This window comes from Aethalodelphis obliquidens, unplaced genomic scaffold (assembly GCF_003676395.1).
Source record: "Aethalodelphis obliquidens isolate GAN/ISIS:26980383/991018 unplaced genomic scaffold, ASM367639v1 scaffold44, whole genome shotgun sequence".
NCBI classification, from domain to species: domain Eukaryota; kingdom Metazoa; phylum Chordata; class Mammalia; order Artiodactyla; family Delphinidae; genus Aethalodelphis; species Aethalodelphis obliquidens.
In genome coordinates, this window is record NW_020837988.1 from 1162789 (window position 1) to 1184226 (window position 21438).

Sequence of the window (21438 nt, forward strand, 5' to 3'; positions counted from 1 at the left end):
TGTCTTGGCTCTTCTGTGCTTGCTGGCTTTGCTTTCTGTTCATGTTACAGAAGATGAATATTGTATTAGTTGCCTGTTGCTGTTGTAACAAATTACTACAAACTTCGTTGCTTAAAACAACGAAATTTATTATCTTATAGTTCTGAAGGTGACGAATCCAAAATTAGTCTCACAAAACTAAAATCAGGTTGTGGGCCAGGGTGGTCCCTTCTGGAGGCTCCAGGGAAGAGCCTGCTTCCTTGCCTCTTCCGCTTCTAGAAGCCGCCACCTTTCTCCGCGGGCCTGCCCCACATCACGCTCCCTCTTGTGCTTCCATGGTCAGCTGTCCCCTCTGGCTCTGACCCTCCTCCGTCACTCTTCTAGGGACCCTGTGATGGCATTGGGCCCACATGCATACGCCAGGGTCCCTGGTCACATCTCTACCCAAAGATGCCCCTTTTACCATGTGAGGTGACACAGTCATGGGTTCTGAGGGTTATGACATGGACGTCTTTGGGTAGAGGGGCCATTATTCAACCTGCCACAGACGGGATGGCAGGAGAGCTGTTCTGTTGTATAAACAGAGTTTCTTTCCTGCCCCACCTCCTAATATGTCTCTCCCTGCGTGGTAAATCAGAGTGAGTTCTTGGGTAGGGGTGACATTTAGACTGAAAGATGTGTTAGCATCCAGGTCCCTTAAATGCTAGACTGAGGAGGGCTTTATTCTGGGTTTGTAGAATCCACACTAGAAGCCTTAGGTTTCCCTGGATTGTTCATTCAATTTCTTTTTAGGTAAGAGCCTTCTGTTTCTCACCCAGATTGCCTGCAATCTACGGATTGGGGTGCGGCCCCCCTCCCCTGTACACAGAACCTCAGGAGCTTGTTTGTATTTTCACCTCTCGCTGATGTATTTACCATCTTTGCAGCACGCGAGCCCAGAACCCAGAGGGGCCCGGGTGGATGGAGGCCTGGCTCAGCTGAAGCTTCCCCATTGGCTCTGCTTTCACAGCTCATTCTATCCTCAAACACCTCAATATTCTCGTAACTACTTTCTAATCTGCAGATGCACCGACAGCTCCTGATTGGTGAATGTCTCCCAAACATGCCTGTAGTGACTTTGTTTGTACATCTACAGCTTTTCCTTTATTCAAGGTCGCTTCTTAGCAGTTCACTAAATGGGTTAAAGGTCACTAAAAGCAGGATTCTTAACGTATCACAATATTCACTTAAAGATGTAAAAATATTTGTGATACAATGACGAAAATAGTGCATTCAAGGAATGAATACTGGTTAAAACTTTTTGCTAACTTGTATCTGATAACAAAATAATTTGATACTTATTACTTCTTAAACTAACGGCCTTTGAAATTGACTGGAATGAAGGGTCACTAGACACCTTAATAGACATGCAGCCTGCCACTGCCTTCGGCATTTCACATTACAAAGTAGTGCACTCACAGAGCACGTCATTAGGAGCCTTGCTGAGGTTTGGGTTATTCTGGAAACAGAGCCCGATACAAGAATCAGCATACAGGTAGTTTACTGGGGAGGGAATTCCAGGACTCTGAGGTGAGGGAATGGGGAGAATGAAACAGGGAAGGGAGAAGCCGATTGATCAGTTACTACTAAGAGCAAGGGGGTCTCCATCCCACTGAGGACCCTGGATGATCTTTCAGAAGACACCACGGAATTGTCCTGCCAAAGAATGTGAGTCTGGAGCATTTATCCCTGGAATTCTGGCTCCTTGTGATTGAGGGTGCTCCCAAAGGGCATCTGCCCCTGCACTTCCTGCTCCTGCACTTCCTGCTCCTGCACTTCCTGCTCCTGTACTTCCTGCCCCTGCGCTTCCTGCTCCTGTGCTTCCTGCTCCTGTGCTTCCTTCCTGCTTCTGAGCTTCCTGCTCCTGTACTTCCTGCTTCTGAGCTTCCTGCCCCTGCACTTCCTGCTCCTGTTCTTCCTTCCTGCTTCTCAGCTTCCTGCTCCTGTACTTCCTGCTCCTGCACTTCCTGCGCCTGCGCTTCCTTCCTGCTCCTGTCTTTCTAGCTTCACCTGAACCTGGACTGAGTGGCCTTCCCTGGCTTTGAAGAAAGCTCGAGGTGGAAAACTGAGCTGTACCACAGCCCACTTGAGGTGGAATCGGGTACGAGTTGCCTGCCTTAGCTGGGCTGCAATCAGTCGGGTCAGAAAGATGTGGCCCAGGACACCAGGAAGCATCTAGAATTTAATGGAAACAGTGAAAGTGGGTCAGAAATAGAGAAGCATCTTTTTTTACACAATAGAGTCTTCCCTACATAACCGCGTTAAAACAGCTTTCATAGATTTGAATCATGTTTATTTAAAACATACCAAAGAAGCCCCAAGTAATCAGACTACATGAGTTTACTTCCTGTCCCTCACTAGGCCCCTTTAAAATGACAATAATGGAATAACAAAGGTATAAATCTACCACAACAAAGAAAGCACGAGGATGGCCATCAGCAGACAAGAGACTTAGGCACATTTCTGGAAGCAGTGCTGAGATGGCCAGCTGCTAGCTACACGTGAAGACGATTACAGCCTCGGAGAGAGCCAGTCTTCCTCATAAAACCCAGGAGAGGGCCAGGACTGAGAGATGCCACGAAGGAAGGGTAGCAGGAGAGATGTGAGGTGAAAAACAGGATTCGGTGAAAGTCAGCGTACAGAATAGGCGACTTCTCTCGACCACAATCCCAGGATGGACAGCATTTATTCCCAGCTGAGGGGAGTAAAGGAGCAACTGCAGAGAGTGCAGGGAAGCTAGTGTGGGAAGTGACAGCTTGGGGCAAAGCCTGTTCTAGCACATGTTGGGGGTCCGTACCATAGCAGCACCCTCTCCTCTTGTTCACCCTCAAGCGCAGCGAGCCCTGTAAAACGCAGACTCGGGCTCCAGACACACATGGAGCTTCCACTCTGCATTTACCTCCTCAGTCTTGAGCATGAACAGACAACCCGGGATCATCTGACATTTGAGGCATGAAAGAGAAGGACAAAACAAACATGACTCCAGGGAAAACAAGGGACTTTAGGGAACAAAAAGTAAATTTAAGGAGAGCAAGACTGAAATACCAAATACGGTATTATATTTATAAAGGAAGAGCAGGCTGCTATGAAAATGTAACAATCAAAGGAATAATAACGGGTCTGAAAATTAAAAATTGTTTAAAATGTTTGCCAAAGCTAATGTTGAACAAACCTCCCACAAGCAGGAACAAAAGGCAGAGACAAAAATATGAGTATAAAAATGTGTTTTTAAAAGGTGAGACATAGTTGATTAAGCCAGGTTGCTGAATAGTTAACCGACGTTCAAGAAATAAAGCCTGGAGGAATTATCAGTTTGGTCATAGTGCTCAAGTTCACAAGGCTGAAGGATGTGAGTCTTCAGATTGAAAAGGCTAATAAGTACCAACATAATGAATGAAAAAAACCTGCCTCTGCACACATCACCACTAAACCTCAGAACAGGAGTAAAAGAGATATCCTAAAGCCTTGCAGGGTTCTTCACAGAAACAAGGTGGATTGGCATTGTATTTCCAGTAATAAATGGGAAAATACAGTAATGCCTTCACTAGAAGCATGAAAGGGAAAATTTTCAAACCAAAGATTTTTCACATCAAAAGATTTCTGTACATAAGTGAACAATCAGTCATATTGGGGAAAGCCAATGCAACGATTTGGAAAGTTTATTTCCTGCATTTCTTTGGAAGTTGCTTGGAGGTGTTCTTCAGTAAACTAAAGGAGCAAATACAAAAGAGAAACGCAAAGGATTCAAGGACCATTGGATCCAGACTGGAGAAGAGAAAAGGGGAGGCCCAGAGAATGGCTGCACAAAGAATCCAGAAAATACCCAGTCCAGACCGGCACAGATGGGGGGTGACGGGAGGAAAAGTCTAGATTCTATCCAAGAGAATTCTTAGTGTTAGGAGGCAATAAAAGCAGAAAATGAAAGGGAAAAAAAGAAAGTGAATTAGAAACCTTGGGGCTTGGAGGGGAAAGGGCTGGAAAACTACCAGAAGCAAAATGTAGTTGTTTTGTAATATATTATCTGGTTGTTTTGCACAATAATTAGACTATTAAATTTCACCTTTTGAAATCAATTTTATATAAAGCATAGGAAATTTATTCATGGTTACAGATACAACATAAATGTTACCAACCTTAACAAAAATACAGATAATAGAAGTAAAAACTCAGATAATCAAGGTTATGAGCATGATTAGGTGAAGATTAGGTAGTACTAATGTACTCATCGAATTAAGTGGGGAATTAAAAGGCACCACCCATAATTGCTGGGAAAGGAAGGCTTAATTATTTTATTCAAAGTTGTATTTTTAATTTTTGATGGGACCTCCATACTGTTTTTCATCGTGGCTGCACTAATTTACATTCCCACCAAGAGTGCACAATGGTTTCCTTTTCTCCACATCAAAAAATTTAAAATAGAACTACAATATGATCCAGCAATTCCACTTCTGGATATATATCTGAAGGAAACGAAATCACTATCCTGAAGAGACATTGGCACACCACGTTCATTACAGCAGTGTTTACAATAGCCAGGACAAGGAAAAAACCTAAGTGTCCATAAATGGATGAATGAACGAAGAAAATATATATAGATACACAATGGAATACTATTGGTCATGAAAAAGGAGGAAGTGCTGTTATTTACTACAACATGGATGGGCCTTGAGAGCATTATGCTAAGTGAGTTAAGTCAGACAGAAAAAGACAAATACCATATGATCTCACTTATATGTGGAACCTCAAAAACACAAAGTCATAGAAGCAGAGAACAGATTGGTGTTTGCCAAAGGGTGAGACATGGGGGATTGGGTGAAGATGGTCAGAAGCTACAAACCTCTAGTTACAGGATAAACAAGTTCGGGGTGATGCACAGCATGACTAGAGCTGACAATACTGTATTCCAGAGTTGACAGTTGCAGAGAGTAGATCTTACAAGTTCTCATCACAGGAAAAATACTGTACCTGTGGAGGTGATGGTGTTAACTGAACTTCTTGTGATAATCATTTCACAATATATACATATATCAAATCATTATGTTGTATACTTTAAACTTACACAGTGTTATATGTCAGTTATATCTGAATGAAACTGGAGGAAAGCTATAAAGGTAAACCATAAAGGAACTAAAAAAAGCAACCATGTTTCAGAGATGGGAAGGAGTGATGGTGGATGGCTTGAGGAAGCTAACTCTTTCTCTTTCATAGCAGGAAGTAAATAGGTGGTGAATAAGTAGTAATTCATGAAAGATATAAAGATATGAAGGTCATTATCGGAAGAGTTAAAAACACACTTGGGGCTTCCCTGGTGGCGCAGTGGTTGAGAGTCCGCCTGCCGATGCAGGGGACACGGGTTCGTGCCCCGGTCCGGGAAGATCCCACGTGCCACGGAGCGGCTGGGCCCGTGAGCCATGGCCGCTGAGCCTGCGTGTCCGGAGCCTGTGCTCCGCAACGGGAGAGGCCACAGCAGTGAGAGGCCCGAGTACCGCAAAAAAAAAAAACCAAAAAAACACACACCTGAAAGAGTTAAATGTGTCTACCTCCTGGTGGGGGGGGATTGGAGATGGGGAGTCAAAAGCAGTAAAGTACTGTTTGCATTAAGAGCCGTTCTGTACCATTTGGTTTGTTTGATGATGTGTATTTTAAAATTGTAAAGAAGCATTTGAGTGAAAATTTTCATAAGAACACTTTTGCCAATACAGTGGCCTATTTTTTCTTTTTCTATTTTCATTTAATCTTTGTTTTCTGAGGTGTTCCATTAAAACAGATTCACAAAAGTTTTGGGCAGATTCCTAACTAGTTAATTCATGATGCACTTTTTCAGAGGAATTTGGAGATGGTCAGAAGACATTTGCAATTTGTTGCTGATGTTGTGGAATGCATTTATCTTGCATCCTGTAGAAACATCTCATGGTAACATCATACTATGTTCTTATAAGAATGGTCAGTAAAGTATTTCTGTCACTGGTGCAACGAAGTTATATACACTTTAGAATTAAGAAGACAAGGATACTCATCAGTTGGAGTAATATATTGGGATGGATAACTTAAGGTTGCGTAGGGAAACCTTATCCGTGCTCCATAGTGGTGGTCATAGGTGCTTCAAATAAGAGTGACGCCAAGGTGAAAAACAGAACACAGGCATAGTTTCATCAGCATAGAAAGTGCATTACCATTTGCAGCAATACGGATGGACCTGGAGATTACCACACTAAGTGAAGTAAGTCAGACAGAGAAAGACAAATACCATATGATATCACTTACATGCGGAATCTAAAAAAATGATACAACTGAACTTGTTTACAAAACAGAAACACTCACAGACTTATAGAACGAAAGTATGGTTACCAGGGGGAAAGTGCCCGGGGTGGGGGAGGGATAGATTGGGAGTTTGGGATTGACATGTACCACTGCTATAATATATTTAAAATAGATAACCAACAAGGACCTACTGTAGAGCACAGGGAACTCAGCTCAGTATTCTGTAATAACCCAAATGGGAAAAGAATTTGAAAAGGAATAGATACGTGTATAGGTGTAACTGAATCACTCTGCTCTACACCTGAAACGAACACAGCATTGTTAATCAACTACACTCCAATACAAAATAAAAATTAAAAAAAGAAAGTGCATTAGACAGGCCCCATGATACAGTCGTCAGCGTTGTAGTGAGTTGAAGATACGAAGTCTAAGTATAAGGATTATAAGATGCTCTGAGAAAGAGAAACTGCATGAAAAGCTGAAATCTTAGTGGAAATAAGTAGAAGACTGGTTGAGGCAAGACTTTCTTAATAAATCTTGAATGTCGTGTTGGAATGTGATTTCGTGATGCGATGAAATCTGAAGTGAGAAGCAACCTCGGACTGTAGTAAAGTAGCATTATTTCAGCTGGGTAGTTCACCAGTGCATGGGAAATCACTCCATGGGGAAGACTCTAACATACGCTTTTTCCCACTAATGTTATTTTAGATTTCTTCAGCATTGACATGTTAGTTGAATCATTTTTATTGATCCAGGAGGCAACTGTTTGAAAAGTAAAATAAAATAAATAATGGTCATTTAATTAAACATTTAAGTGCCTCAGTCACTTGAGTCTAAGCCTCTGTGCAGAATTTCTGTGAGTTCTAGAGCAGGAAGTGTTAATTAATCTGTCTAATGGAGCAGATGAGGACAGTTAGGTACCTGGGAGCCAGTCCTGATTGCTGCTCGCAAGGTTTGTGAACTTAAAACAGACACGTTAACCCAGTCTCTTAGAGCACCCACTTAATCATTTTTATGGAAATGATAATACCTATGTATTTATTATAAGGATTCCAAATAAATCTGTGAAACTGCCTGTAAAATTTTGAAGCATATGGAATACACACACAAGTGCGCACACAATGGTTTTCTAAAATGTAGAATTGAAATGCAAGTGGTTTGCCTTATGCATAACATTTCACTTAACAGCATCCACTTCATTACATACGTTCAATCGTAATCATACAGAGCTGGGAAAATTTTTTTCCTTTTGACTTATGAAATTAGTAGATGGCATATACCGACATTCAAGTCATCTCGTACTGAACGGACAATGAAGACAAACAAAAACCACTTTATTTAATCTCCTGCTAATGAAAATAATGTACTTGCTGATTTCTTTGATCACATTGCTTTAGTTACGTTTCTGCCTCCTCATTGGCTGCTTTGCTTTGGAACTGCATAGAATAAAATTAAGGTCATAAATGCAGTTCCGTATCCATAGCAACATCTATTTCTGTTTCAACACGTTGCAGGTATTTCTTTTCATCCTAATGCTTTCTTAGGGTTTGCTGGTCTCTTTGGGGATGAATGTCTCAATAAATGGCCTGAAGATAAATTGAGTATTTTCAGTATCTAGAAGACGCAGCGGAAGGAGACCAGAAACCCAGGCAGCCCGGTATTAACATGGGCTGTTAAATTGCTGGGAGGGTCAGAAAGTCAAGTAGATCAGTTTTAGGAGAATGAACTCAGATCAAGAGGTCAGGAAAAGGTCTTCCAAAGTCCAGGTAGTTAAAACAAGAGATAAAAAGGATGTAATCACTTAAAGGCAAGAATCTAATCAGACGGCAGGTTTGGGGAGTGAGTAGTAACTGTAATTTTGAAACGTGCATGAAATCAGGAATCCAAATCTCAGATTATGAAGCAAATAAATATCCGAGATAAAGGGTAACACGGAGGATTAGTCAGGCAGCTGCGCCTGACAGGCCACAACCAAGGTCCATGGCTGTGAGCCTGGCTTGGAGGCGAGCTGTGTTCTGGCACGTGTCCTGAAGGTGAGCGCTTGCTTAACGGGCTGGCAGGTGAGTGGACGGGGCAGGTGTGAGCTTGTGCCTGAGGTGGAATCTGGGAGACAAGGTAGGAAGGTTTGCTGAACCTTTCAGGTTAACAAAAAGGAAAATAATCTCGGAAATCATCTGTCTTATAAGCTGTCAGGTGGCTTTGTTCTCTGCGCTGAGTACATAGTCAGCTACCAAGAGTTTAACAGGCCTTGGGAGCTTGGATACTGACTAGTGGAAGTTAGAGATGGTCACACGGACGTTTTCATTGCAGAGTGGTTTTGGAAGAGCTCTGCATTAAATTGAGTAGAACATTTTTCTTAACAAAACCATCAGTTTTAAAATCCATTGGATGTTGATTAGTGTTTACTGGAAAAAACTCAATTCACGTATTTATCAAAAAAATGTTAAGCGAATTGAAACGTTTATTTTTTGTTGATGTTCATCTCTAAATTTACTCATAGCACTTTTTCCTTTGGGTTTTGAAAAACTATTGGTATCCATGATCTTGACCCTAGGTAGCCTTTGTTCCTCAGTTTGTTTTTAAAAGTGTTACAATGAAGATCAGTGTGCCTGAGGCTGTGTTTGTATGTCTAAGACATATAACTTTACTGAGATCTCATAACTGTCTAGTTTTACCAGATGCAAGAATATAATGTTGAAAAGAGTTTAACATTGTATTTAGTAAGATAGTAAGATCTATCAATTCATTGAAAGCCTTTATTTTTATATTATATCATTGTTACGAATCCTGTTTCTAACGTCGGTATGCCAGTTATGATAGAACTATGTATACCTTTTGAATATACACTTGAATATATTTAAGAACAACCTTTTTTATACTTTTATTGAGTCTCAGCTAAAAAAAAAACTACAAAAATGTTTGAAAGTAATTTTAAACTGAAAAGCCTAAATTATGAAAAAAATTAACAATGATATTCTTTGCCTCTGCTTATGTTTATAAGCAGAGGCAAAGAATATCACCTTGGATTTAGTTAGTGCATTTTTCCCTAGTTATTTGCATTGGCTTTACCCATACAATTTCCTTTTATATTAAGTGATTTCATTTATGAATAGAGAAGTAAAAGCAGCAAGTAGCAGGTCATGCACAAAAGTACAAATTATTATAGTGAATTAAGTTATTTTTCACCATTTCTTGGGGTTGCTGTATGGACATCAGAATTATCCAGGATGCTTTCCTGAGTGGGATGGATTAATAGTGAGGTAATCTCCCTTTCTCTTCTGACCCTCTGCCCTACACCTCATACAAGGTATTCTAACACCTAAGAGATCTTGGGAAGGCCCACCTGGCAGTAACTGTACTTCCACCTCAAAGCTGTCTTTTAAGGTCACGTTGACATAGGAGGATACTGTGCTACTGTGTGAAGATACTCACTACCGATGCCTTCGTGGCTTTAAAAGGGTACTTACTTTGAGCTTCTTTCAAAATTCCTAGAAGTAGATTTACCAAGAATTACGCTGTTTTCTGCAGTGAGTGAGAGGACAGGAATATTAAGCTAGAAATCCTGGTGCTGACATGGTACTGACTTAAAACCTATCATGTGATTTTCTGCTTTAGTTTCGGCGTAGATTTAAAGAATTGGTTGTGTGTAGTGCACACAATGCACAAAAGTACACACGCCTGGGAGGAAATGCTGTTGGAAACAAGAATAAGAGAGCACGCACCGTGTCCATTCTGACAGCGGCACACCGGCAGGCAGCTTGGACTTTCACCGGAGGCGGGCAGCCCTTCCTTCCGCTGGCTCATTGTTTAAAGCCAGAGTGTTCTAGATTTTCTTATATTTAATTAAGCAGCCAAAACTTCTGAATATCCTGCTTTAGTCAAGGCACCTGGTTATTAGCACAGTAATTAGTGTTTTCTTAATGGCACTAGTATAACATTTGGGCTCTTGTGACCCTAATGCATATAGAATGTTTGGATAGAGAGGCTAATAGAGAACCAGGAGAAAACTGGTTCTTTGCTTTCCTGGGAAAGGGAAGTATAGTAAGTGGAGAGAATGCTGAAAATCTGCTTTCCGATTACTTGAATGTCACTCTTTATAGAAGAAGTTTTCTAGTGGAGAAGAACCTACCCTGAATTTTATTTTTCTTCCAAGGCCAAATAGGTTACCTGTTGTTCCTGGAAACACTCTGTCAAAGGAATAGCTTTAAGGGTTTCTAGATGCTGCAAATAACATGTTCCCGACCTGTGGTCCTGTTCGTTAGCCCTGATACTCTACCAAAGTGAGTTGTGGATAATACGTCCGTGTTTGCTCTTTAATACTTTATGTTGCATTCTCAAGATGAGATTATTAAGAGTGCTGTTTGAAGATAGTGTCTTTGTAGTGTCCCAATTCTCCAGGGGACTGTTCCCACTTTTATAATTCCATGCGAGTCTAGAAAATATATACATATTTATATTTTGTGCTTCTGTTCATTATTAATATATTTAATCTATAAAATAAATGCTCATACACAGTCATTTTAAGGGTAGTAGACATTTCATTTGCAAGTTTCCAAAATAGGCCAATGAGAACTTCCTTTTTTCCCTATTAATTGTAACTTAACCTAAAAGCAAATTGCTGTTGGTTTTCACTCACTTTCCTCAAGACCTATTTGCAATTAGATGATTTGGGTGGTTCTTTTAGAATAAAACTATAAATTTCAATATCAGTTATGAATTTTTAGTAGTATCATCATTATTCACAAAAAACAAATGCAGACATAATATTTGCCAGTTCATGTGTCTCATTATATGTTCTGCTTCTCCTTTTGAAGTTTTTTTTCCTCCAGATAGGCATGTAAATTAATGAGTGCTTTTCTTTTGTACTTTCACCCTATTTCTTTTTTTCTTTTTTATTCTCCACCTAGAGTGCTCTCTTCTTTTGCAGGTAAAAAATATATTTTATTTCTTGACGTAAGCCCTTTGTAGTATGTTCCAAAACTGAGTATTAATTGTTCTAAAAAGTTTTAATCAAGTTAAAGTTTTTCTTGCCTTTCCTATATGTTAGGCTCTGTCCTCTCCTTCATCATGTAATTTAGTAGTGTCATTGTGATCAACGATACCACATTTTAATTTTGTGTATAGAATTCCTTCCAGAGCTAAGCTATTCATTTGGAATTTGGGGCAGTTTAAACTCCTTTCTCATCTTTACAAGTTGCAGAGGCAATATTTTTCCTGAACTGCAAGGTGGGCAAATGATTATATTTTTAATTACTGGGTCTAATAACTGTAGAACAAGAGTCTAGAAACACAGATGTACCTTAAATATCCTAAACATGCATATTGGATCTTAGAGAAATCTTTGAATAACCATAAGGTAAATCTGCTGACTCTTCTTTCTAAATATCTCTGAGTCACTGAAGGGATTTTTTAAATGTTTTCCATTTGACAGAACATAGACATTATGAGTCAAGAAAGTTCTGTTTGCAGCCTAGATGCAGCAGGTTATAAACAGGAAATATGCTGCCCTAGGAATCTGAAGACCTGGTTTCTTACCCAGACTTTTATGTGACTTTCCCTGCATCTCTTAATGTTTCTCTTTTCTGCTTTTATCAACTACCTGTCTTTCCTATGGCTTATGGGAACACACTTTAAAAGCTTTTTAGCCCTATAAAAACACTAAAAAATATAAACTTTTATTCTAAAACTCAGGAAAAAAATTAACTCACATGTAAAGTAATTTTATAATACTTGGCTTAATTTGAAATCATTAATTTCCAAAATATGTTAAAAGATACATTGAATGTTGTAGGATATAATTATACAGTAAAATAGGCTTTTATTTTAACTCTTTAGATGAATTTCAGGTTTTAAATTATAATCAACATTGGATCTCATGTAAGATATAGTTTTATGCTTGGTATAAGTTTAGTGTCTGTAAAATAGATATAGATATTTCTAAAATATTATTTTTTGTTGATCCAACTGCATTTTTCTAATATATCCCACTCTGGACTTTTTTTTTTTAACATCTTTATTGGAGTATAATTGCTTTACAGTGTTGTGTTAGTTTCTGCTGTATTGACTTTTTAATATAGATGCTATCCTTCCTTGAAGTCTGAATATCTACTTTCACATCAATTCTATATATTTAATCAGATCCCCCAAATTCACGTTTCATTCAAGGTATTCCTTTTATTCAAAAATAAAATGAGACATTTGGAGTAAAATTAAAGTTCTAGAAGAATAAGATCTGAAGTTGCTTCGAAAATAACTGACATAAGGAGTGATGAATAACCGAGTATAACAGAAAGAATCTATTATCTGTATTTTAATTTTTAAAATACAATATTTAATAATAAAATATATAATACTATAAATTTATAGCAAGTATATTATATATTTAGATTATATATTATAGCTAACAAAAACCTTACTAGTCATCAGGTTGTTTCCCCACAAAATTATTTTTAAAAACATCCATGGGTTACGTTTTTCCATCGTAAGCTGGCAGCTGCCAACACTGAAAGTTATCTTCCAGTATTTTCTGTTGACAACGAGCTCAGTGAGGTTTTAGAGACATCTAACTGAGGACAAATTTTAAATGTTTACATAAAGCACATTTAAAGCAGGAAATATATTAATAAATAAAGCTAAGTTATATAATGAACTCCTACTTATTAATAGACTCTAAGGCGAAAGAGCACTTCCATCCTGTTCTCTGTGCTAATTCTCACCTCTGTGACCCGGCAAAGGACGTTCATGGAAGGCCGGTTCTTAGGGTCCTCACCCTTGATGGTGGCAGGGCACCTCCAGTGAGTAGGCACTGAGGGGCACGGGCTGTTCTCTTGAAATGCAGCCCCGCTGAGGATTCTGCTTCCTTGATAAGCCCTGTGTATAGATGAGAACACAGCTCTTCAAAAACGGACCCTGAGAATCATGAATAGATACAGACAACCCAGCTCCTTAAAATAGGATGTGATGAGGCAATGGCCGTTGAGATGGATGGGCTCATAGATGGGCAGACAAACCAGTGACTGACACAGCTGACCAGAGAGCTCTGAACTACCCGAGGATCGAACGTCTCGGAAGACCTGAGACCTAAGTCAACGCGAGAGTCCTCTAGAGATGCTTGCCATTCTGTGAGCACCTCTGCTTCAGATCATACTACGTTCCAACCTCCTGATCCTGACTTCCTACCATTTTGTTTCTCTTTAATCCTCCCTAATCCGTATTGTTTGATCCTACGACTGCCTGAACCATGGTGTTCATTACATACCAGTTGTGCTGGTTCAAAACAGAGCTGATTGGTGTTTAATTATTGTATTTAATTTGTTAGAAACACACTAATCATCTATCATCATTTTTGATACTTTTTTCTTTGGGAGACAAAAGCAATGTTTTCTTACAAGGTTAAACTGTCTTTTATGCTAAGGTTCCTCTGAGAGTTGTTTGCAACAAAAAGAGAACGTTCTGTTGCACATGATATTTATAAAATAATCTTAGAAGGTTAAAAGACCATAAGTTAAAATAATGTGTTTTCTTTCATCTGTAGGCTTAAATCCAAAGATATATTTATTGTGTCCAGCATAATGAAAATAGAGAAATTATTTTTGATCAATTTTGTATGACTTAAAATAATGTTTAGTGGCCTTAATATTAACCATAAAGTATTAAAATATATTCTAGAACTATTAATATGTTGTTCTAAAGAAAAGATATTTTAAATTAACTTTTTTTCATGATAAAAGTAAAGAATAAGGAAACAATGTGGTATCTGAAGACATGATTGAAATTGAGGGTTCCCTATGAAATAGCCCCAACAAAAGGAAAAATTGTAGGATTTAAAAAATTTTCATAATAAATAGAAAGACTATATTAAAATAAGTGTTGTTAAAATTTATTTTAACAACAAGAAGTTTTTCCTTGTTAGAAGCATTCTCCTGGCCACCTGGGCTTAAACCCTTGCAACATCTTTTAAAATTTATTTATGTTGTGTTTGATACTTACGAAGAATATATGTCATAAATAACACTTCAGTACTAATGCATACAAACAAAATGAACGTCATGGACCAACCTCCCGTGTTAAGAGTTAGAAAAACATTATTATTCAAACTCTCACCTCTACTGTATTCTTCTTTCCTTCCATACTCTTGGCATCCCTGTCCCTGAGGCAGCCGTTGTTCTTGTGTGTTGATAGTTTCCTAACATTGTTTTCAGTACAGCTTCATCACGTGTATGTTCTCTAAGCAGCATACTCTTTCCTTTTGCTTGTTTTTTAATTTTATAAATATGATTACATATTATAGGTAATCTGTTATTTGCATTTTCACTTACATTCTATTTGTAATATTCACCCATTGTCGTGTGTAGCTCTGGTTTATTCATTTTGCTGGATATAATATCCCATTGTATGACCAGCAGTCAGTTAATTGTGATGGAAACCTGAGCCATCTCTAGTTATGTAGTTCTTAAAAAGCTACGATGTATATTCTTGAACATGTCCCTGGAGTACACATGAAGAGTTTTCTCTATAAAACGTTGGGACATAGCTTATGAAAATGTCCAGCTTTTCTAGGTAAAGCCAAATTAATTTACAGTGGGGTTTTACAACTTTACACTCACATCAGTAGTGTGTAAGAGCACCATCCTTGCCAACATTTGGTACTGTCAGACTTCTACATTTTTGCAGATAGAGTGATTGTAAAATGATGTTGCATTTTCTGAAGAGTGATAAAGTAGGATACTTTTTCATATGTTTACCATTAAAATGTTGCCTCTTACGAAGTTCCTGTTCATGTTGCTTCCTCATTTTTCTGTTGGGTTGTTTATCTTTATTTATTGGTGTGCTTTACAAAATCTGGATACTATTGTTTTGTTAATTACCTATATTGTGAATCTCCCCTTCCAGGTTTTGATTTATCTTTTCATTAGCTTTGTGGTGTCTTTTGATGAATAGAGGTTCTTAATTATATTTTATCTAATTTATCAACCTTTTCAAGTTAGTGCCCTTTGAGTTATGTTTGAGAAATCCTTCCTTACCTTGAAGTAGAAACGCCATCTCCCAGGGAATTCCCTGGTGGTTCAGTGGTTAGGACTCAGCACTCTCACTGCCGTGGCCTGGGTTCGATCCCCGGTCAGGGAACTAAGATCCCGCATAATGTGCGGCCAAAAAAAAAAAAAAAAAAAGCCATCTCCCGTATTTAAAAAAATTTTGTCTTTCACATTTGGTCTCTAATCCACTAAGCATTATTTTTAAAATGATCCTTTGTTGAGAGGTAATTTCCATTCCATGCAATTCACCCATTTAAAGTGTACAGTTTGGTGAGTTTTAGTCTATTCGCGGAGTTGTGCAGCCATCGCCCATCAATTTTAGAGCATTTTATCACCTCCTCTCAAAACACTGATAGCCGTTAACAGTTACTCTCCGTTTCCCCCAAACATTCCAGCCCCAGGTATCCACTAATCTATTGATAAATCCTCTCTCTGGATTTACCTGTTCTGGCTAGTTCATATGGTGGAATCATGCCACATGTGGTCTTTTGTGACTGGCAGTTTTATTCAGTATGTTTTCAAGGTTCATATATGTTGTTGTGTGTTTTAGTTCTCAGTTTCTTTTAATTGTTGAATAATATTCTGTTGTTTGTATATACTAGACTTCATCTGTCCATTCATCCGTTGATGGACATTTTGGTTGTTTCTAGTTTTTGGCTGTTATGAATGACGCTGCTTTGCACACTCTGTGCACGTTTCTGTGGGGATGTGTTTTGTTTCTCTTGGACACGTAGCTAGGAATGGAGGGGGTTTATTTTCGTCTATTGTGTAAGATGAGGATATGATTTCTTTTTTTCCCATTTGAATCACTTATGATCTCAGCACAGTTTTGAGACTAGTTCATTACTTGCCTACTGAGCTGCAACGCCAGCCCTGCCCCACGGGAGCTCGTTTCTGGGCTCCCCGGTCTCTGTGATAACACGACGCTGTTCATTTCAGTAACATTATTCTAGGTCCTGATATCAGGGTGGAATGCCACAGCACCTGTTCTTCTTTAGGAACAGCATGGTACTGTGTTCATTCCTGTACATTTTAGATCCCACTTGCCAAGTTTTTGGAAAGCTTTTGTTGAAACTTCGGTTGGATTTGCATTGATTCTGTAGATCACTTCGGGGAGAGCCGATGGAGAGACTTTTCATCACTGCGATGTACCTGTCGGGTATTTAGAGCTTCTTTAATGTCCTTCAAAAAGGGTTATAGTTTTTTCTTCAGAGTTTTGCACATCTTTTGGTGGACATATCTGAGAAACTTATATTTGTTATACGTAGCTATAAACGGTGTTTTATAATTTTTTTCGGCTGTATAAAAATTACAAATGAGTTTTAAACGTTGGTCTTTGATTCAGATACCTTTGTAAACGCTCTTATTATTTCTAGTAACTTGTGCGTTGATTTTACTTTTTCTCAATAGACAATTACAGCATCCATGATTAAAGACAGTTTTGTTTTCATATTTTTTTTCTTGTCTTGCACTTATGAATACAAGCAGTGGTAGCAGGCATTCTTTGCTTCTTCCTGGTTTTAAAAGAGCTATTTTGAAACTTCACAATAAAGAATGAATAAAATTTGCTGAGTTTTTGGTAAATACTTTTATCTGGTTAAGAATGGTCTCTTCTATTCCTATGTTACTAAGAGTTTCTATGGTGGAATTTTATCAAATGTTTTTCTGTGTATTGAGAAAATCATAAGGCTTTTTCTTTTAATACATAAATGGAATAAATCATGTTATAGGTTATTGTCTAACATTAAACCAACACTATGTACCATCCAATTTTTTCATGATGTAATGTCGTTGGATTCAATTTGCTAATAATTGTTGAGACAGATTGACCTGAGATTTTTATTTTTTTTTTATTTTTTTGATTTTTCTTTTTTGGACGTGTTTTTCATTGATGTTGTGCTAGTCTCATAATTTGAGCTGCTGAATAAACCTCCTTTTTCTATTCTCTGAAAGAATTAGTGTACGAGTGAGGTATTTGTTTCTTGAATATTCGGTGGAACTGGCCAATAAAGCCATCTGGGCTTGATATTTTATTTCTGGAAAGATTTTTGACTACTATTTAAATTTTTTTAGTGGTTATAGCATGATTCACATTTTGCAGTTTTTTCTAGTCAGTTTTGGAAAAATTTTATAGTTTAGGAATTTTTCCTTTTCATCTAAATCTGATATTTATTGGCATTTATAGAATTTTATAAATGTTATACTGCCCTTGCATTCTCTGCAACTTGCTGTTTACATATTTTATTTTTATGCATTACTGGGCTTGATTTGCTAATAATTTATTTGAGATTTTTATGTCTGGTTCATGACTGAGTTGGCCTATAATTTTTATTTCTCTTCCTATTCCTGTCATCCTTTGGTATCAATATTATGACTTCTGAAATAGTTTCAGTGTATATTTCTCATTTTCTATTCTCTGGAAAAGTTTGTAAAAGATTAGAATGATCTATCTCCTGGGTTATTTTTCTAGAACTCACCTACAAAATTATCTGAGCTTAGTGTTTTCTTAGTGTGAGAGATTCTTAACTGTTCTTTCAATTTTTTTAATTGGATTGTTTTAGTTGATTGTTTCTTCATTCTTTATTTTCCTAGGAATCTGTTTCACCTAGGATCTCCAGTTATTGGCATAATATTGTTATGGTATCACCTTATTATCTTTTTAATCTGTGATGGATCCCGTACTATGTTGTTCTTAAATTTTAATATTAGCTATTATCTCTTTTTTCTAGATAATATTGCCATACTTTATTTTTATCTCTCATATTTGTTTATTTGTGCCTTCTTTCCTGTTTCCTTCATCAGTCTTACCGGAAATAGTTCTATCTTGCTAATTCCTTAAATTGGCTGCCTATTTCACTAATAATTCGCCTTTTAAAAATAAGTAGCACGTTAAGGCCACCTATTTCCTTCACTTTAGTTTCATCCTTCAGGATTTGATAAGGCATATTTTCATTATCAATCATTTCTCAGAATTTAAATGTTATGAATTTATTTGATTAGGAAATGTGTTAACACCAATCAGAATTTAAAAGTCATAAAAATAGAGTGAAATATCTCCCATGCGCCCCTGTCAGCACTAACCCCCTCATTCCCAATTAAAACAGCACAAATGTAAAAAGTGTGTGTGTCTTCTTCCAGAGATTATTTCTAAGTACATTTAATTTTTATCTTAACTTCATTTTGAAGCATGAGTTATTTAAGGTGTATATTTTAAATTTCGAAGTATATGGGATATTATTTTGGTTTTGTTGTTGCTATTTTTGTCATGGTTCTTAATTTAGTTGCAATCTTGTTAAAGAATATCTTTGATACCACCAATTTCTTGCAACATGTTGACACCTGAATTTGGCATGTGTTTGTGTGTGTGTATGATGAACTCTTTTACTGGAATGGTGGATTTGACCATTTTCCCCTGTAGTTCTGTTAAATTTGTTATATATATTTTAAGGTTGTTTTATCACATGTGTACAAACTTAGATGTGTCTCTCTGGTGAATGACATTAAAAAATAATTTAGTGATATTCTATTTTGAGACTACCTTTCATTAATAATTTACTGGTATAACTTTTTTCATCCCTTTGGTTTCAATTTCATGTCTTCATTGTTCTCATAAAAAACATAGATGAATTTTATGTTAAAAAATTTAAACTATTACACTCTTTTAATTATGGTCCATTTACATGTATTGTGATTTTTGATATACCATCTTACTTTTTTCATCTTTCCCACTTTCTTCTATGCTTCTTTTTGCCCCAGTTTTTAAAATAGACTACTTTAAAAACAGTTTTATATTTATGGAGAAAATGAGAGGATAAGGTATAGAGAACTCCCGTTTATCCCACACCCAGTTTCCCCTCATTAACATCTTACATTAGGACGGTATGCTGCTTACAACTTTGCAGCATCATTAACTAAAATCCATACCTTATTCAGATTTCCTTAGCTTTTACCTAATGCGTTTTGTCTGTTCCAAGATTCCACCCAGAACATCAAATTAATTTTAGCTATCATATCTGCCTAGTCTCCTCTTCACTGTGATTGTCAGATTTCCCTCATTTTTGATGATCTTCTGATGATCAGAATTTGTAAAATGCCCTTCTATAGTAATGTGGAATTCTTTTGCAAGGAAGATATGTCTCTTCTCCCTTATTATTAATGAAATCATTATATCAGTATGTACTCATAGATATTTATTTCACCTTGGGATAGAATCCGATGCTAGTTTCTCACATTGTTCCGGCTTTGGGCTTTGGGCTCCGTCAGTGTGCACTTCTAGGACAGCAGGGTGTTCCAGGCTCAGCTCAGGTATTTTCTGCCCATTTGCCCAAGGACCACTGGTTCCTTTCACTGGAGGATGGTATGAGAAACCAAAATCTGGGACTTGGTGCGCTATTGCTACTGGGATGTCACTTACTGAGTGTAATCTGTTTTTTACCCACTTTGTCTGCTTTTAAGTTTTTCACTTTGTCTTTCATGTTCTGCCATTTCGTTACCCAGTATCTAAGTGTGGATTTCTTTTCTTTCCTTCTTTCCTGTTCTTTTTTTATTTTCTATTTTTCCGTCTTGCTTGATATTTATCCTGCTCACTGTTTCTGTGGAGTCTTGCTTTTCCTCAGTTCTGGAAAGTTCTCGGTCATCATCTTCTCCTGTCTGCCCTGTCTTCCCTTCTCTCCCCTCTCCTTCTGGAACTCTAGGCATACATCAGACCTTACTTTCTATTCTGTAGCTTTAAACATCTCACTGTTGTTTTTCTGATATTATTGTGCTGTATTGTGGGTAGTTTATTAAGGTCTCCTGTTTCACTGCTTCTCACTTCTGCTCTGTTCAAGCTGCCTTCACTCATCCATTCTATCTTTTATACAAAATTTTTATTTGGTTCTTTCTCAAAGCTTGGAAGTTTTGTTTAATCTCTTCTGGTTTACTCATTTTGTGACTCCGTCCTTTGTTTCTTTAAACACTTAACACATGTTTATTTTATATTATTTTTCTGATAATTCCCATACCTGACGGACTTGCTTGTGGGAATGTTTCTGCTGACTCTTACCAATGGTGTTTTTTGGAGGGACTTAGTAATTTTTTATTAGGAGCTCATATTTGGTTTATCTTAATTTGTGGAAACTTGGAGACATTAAAATGAAGAAGCTTTTCCCCAGAGGGAACTTGTTTTAGCTTCAGGTGGAAGCTGATAGCACTACAGACCTGAAGCCACTTCTATCCTGCTCCAGGCTCCCTACCTTGGTCGGTGGTGTCATGTTCAGCTCACACATCGCTCTCCCTTGAAGCAGCAAAGTAGACGAGGACATTTTCCCTCCAAGATACCTGGCCTTTGATTGTGCTTACTGCTTATTACCCTGTTTCTGGCACGTGCAGTTTTACATGTATGTGGTTTTTGTTGTTTTGTTTTTCCCTTTGAATGTTTCTCTTACTTCCAGTGAGCAAAGAAGGAAGCATTGAGTTTTATACAGGATCTAGATGCTTCATCTCATGAGGGTGTATCTAGTCTGGCAAACTACTTGAAACAAACATGCTCAGTCACCAGCATGCCTCACTCCTCCTTGCCTTCAACATGCGCTTAGCTGCTTAGTTCTCTGAATTCTGCCTCTAAGACTGCATTCCCGTCTGTTCCACTTTTTCCCCACTGCTGGCCTTCTTGCCTGAGTGTGCCGAATCATTGTGTAAACTGCCTCCGGGTTCATCTTTCCTGGTACAAATGCAGTGACATCGCTTGGCTCCCTGGCCCCCCTTCCCTCTCCAGCAGCCAAGTTAAATCTCGTCGCTGCTTCTTCAGTTCCTGAAATCCAACCCATGTAGCTTAACGTTTGAAATCCTTCAATAACCTCACCAAGTTTCTCTTTTTCTGGGTTTCCCTTCTTCCTCTTTAATGCTCTGTTTTTCTTCTTACATGTGGCTCATTCTTTCTGCCTGAAATGTCCTGTATCTATCCCTGTCCCCAGATGGTGCTAATTTCTCTCTTAAGGTCCATCTCAGATGCATTCAGTTTTATTCAGTCTTCCAGAATCCTTCCAAGCTCAAAGTAACTCCTCCCTCTTTTGACCTCTTATGGCCCTTTGTCTTCATGCCTTGTGTGTGTGTGTGTGTGTGTGTGTGTGTGTGTGTGTGTACA

General features: G+C 37.9%; 1 protein-coding gene and 1 non-coding gene across 27 annotated transcripts in view; both read left to right on the forward strand.

Annotated features, from left to right (window-relative positions):
- CEP112 (centrosomal protein 112) overlaps positions 1-21438 on the forward strand; it is a 422076-nt gene that overhangs the window by 235578 nt on the left and 165060 nt on the right. The window lies entirely within an intron of this gene.
- On the forward strand, positions 15334-15405 carry TRNAE-CUC (transfer RNA glutamic acid (anticodon CUC)). Its single transcript has one exon. It is a non-coding gene; the product is annotated as a tRNA-Glu (tRNA).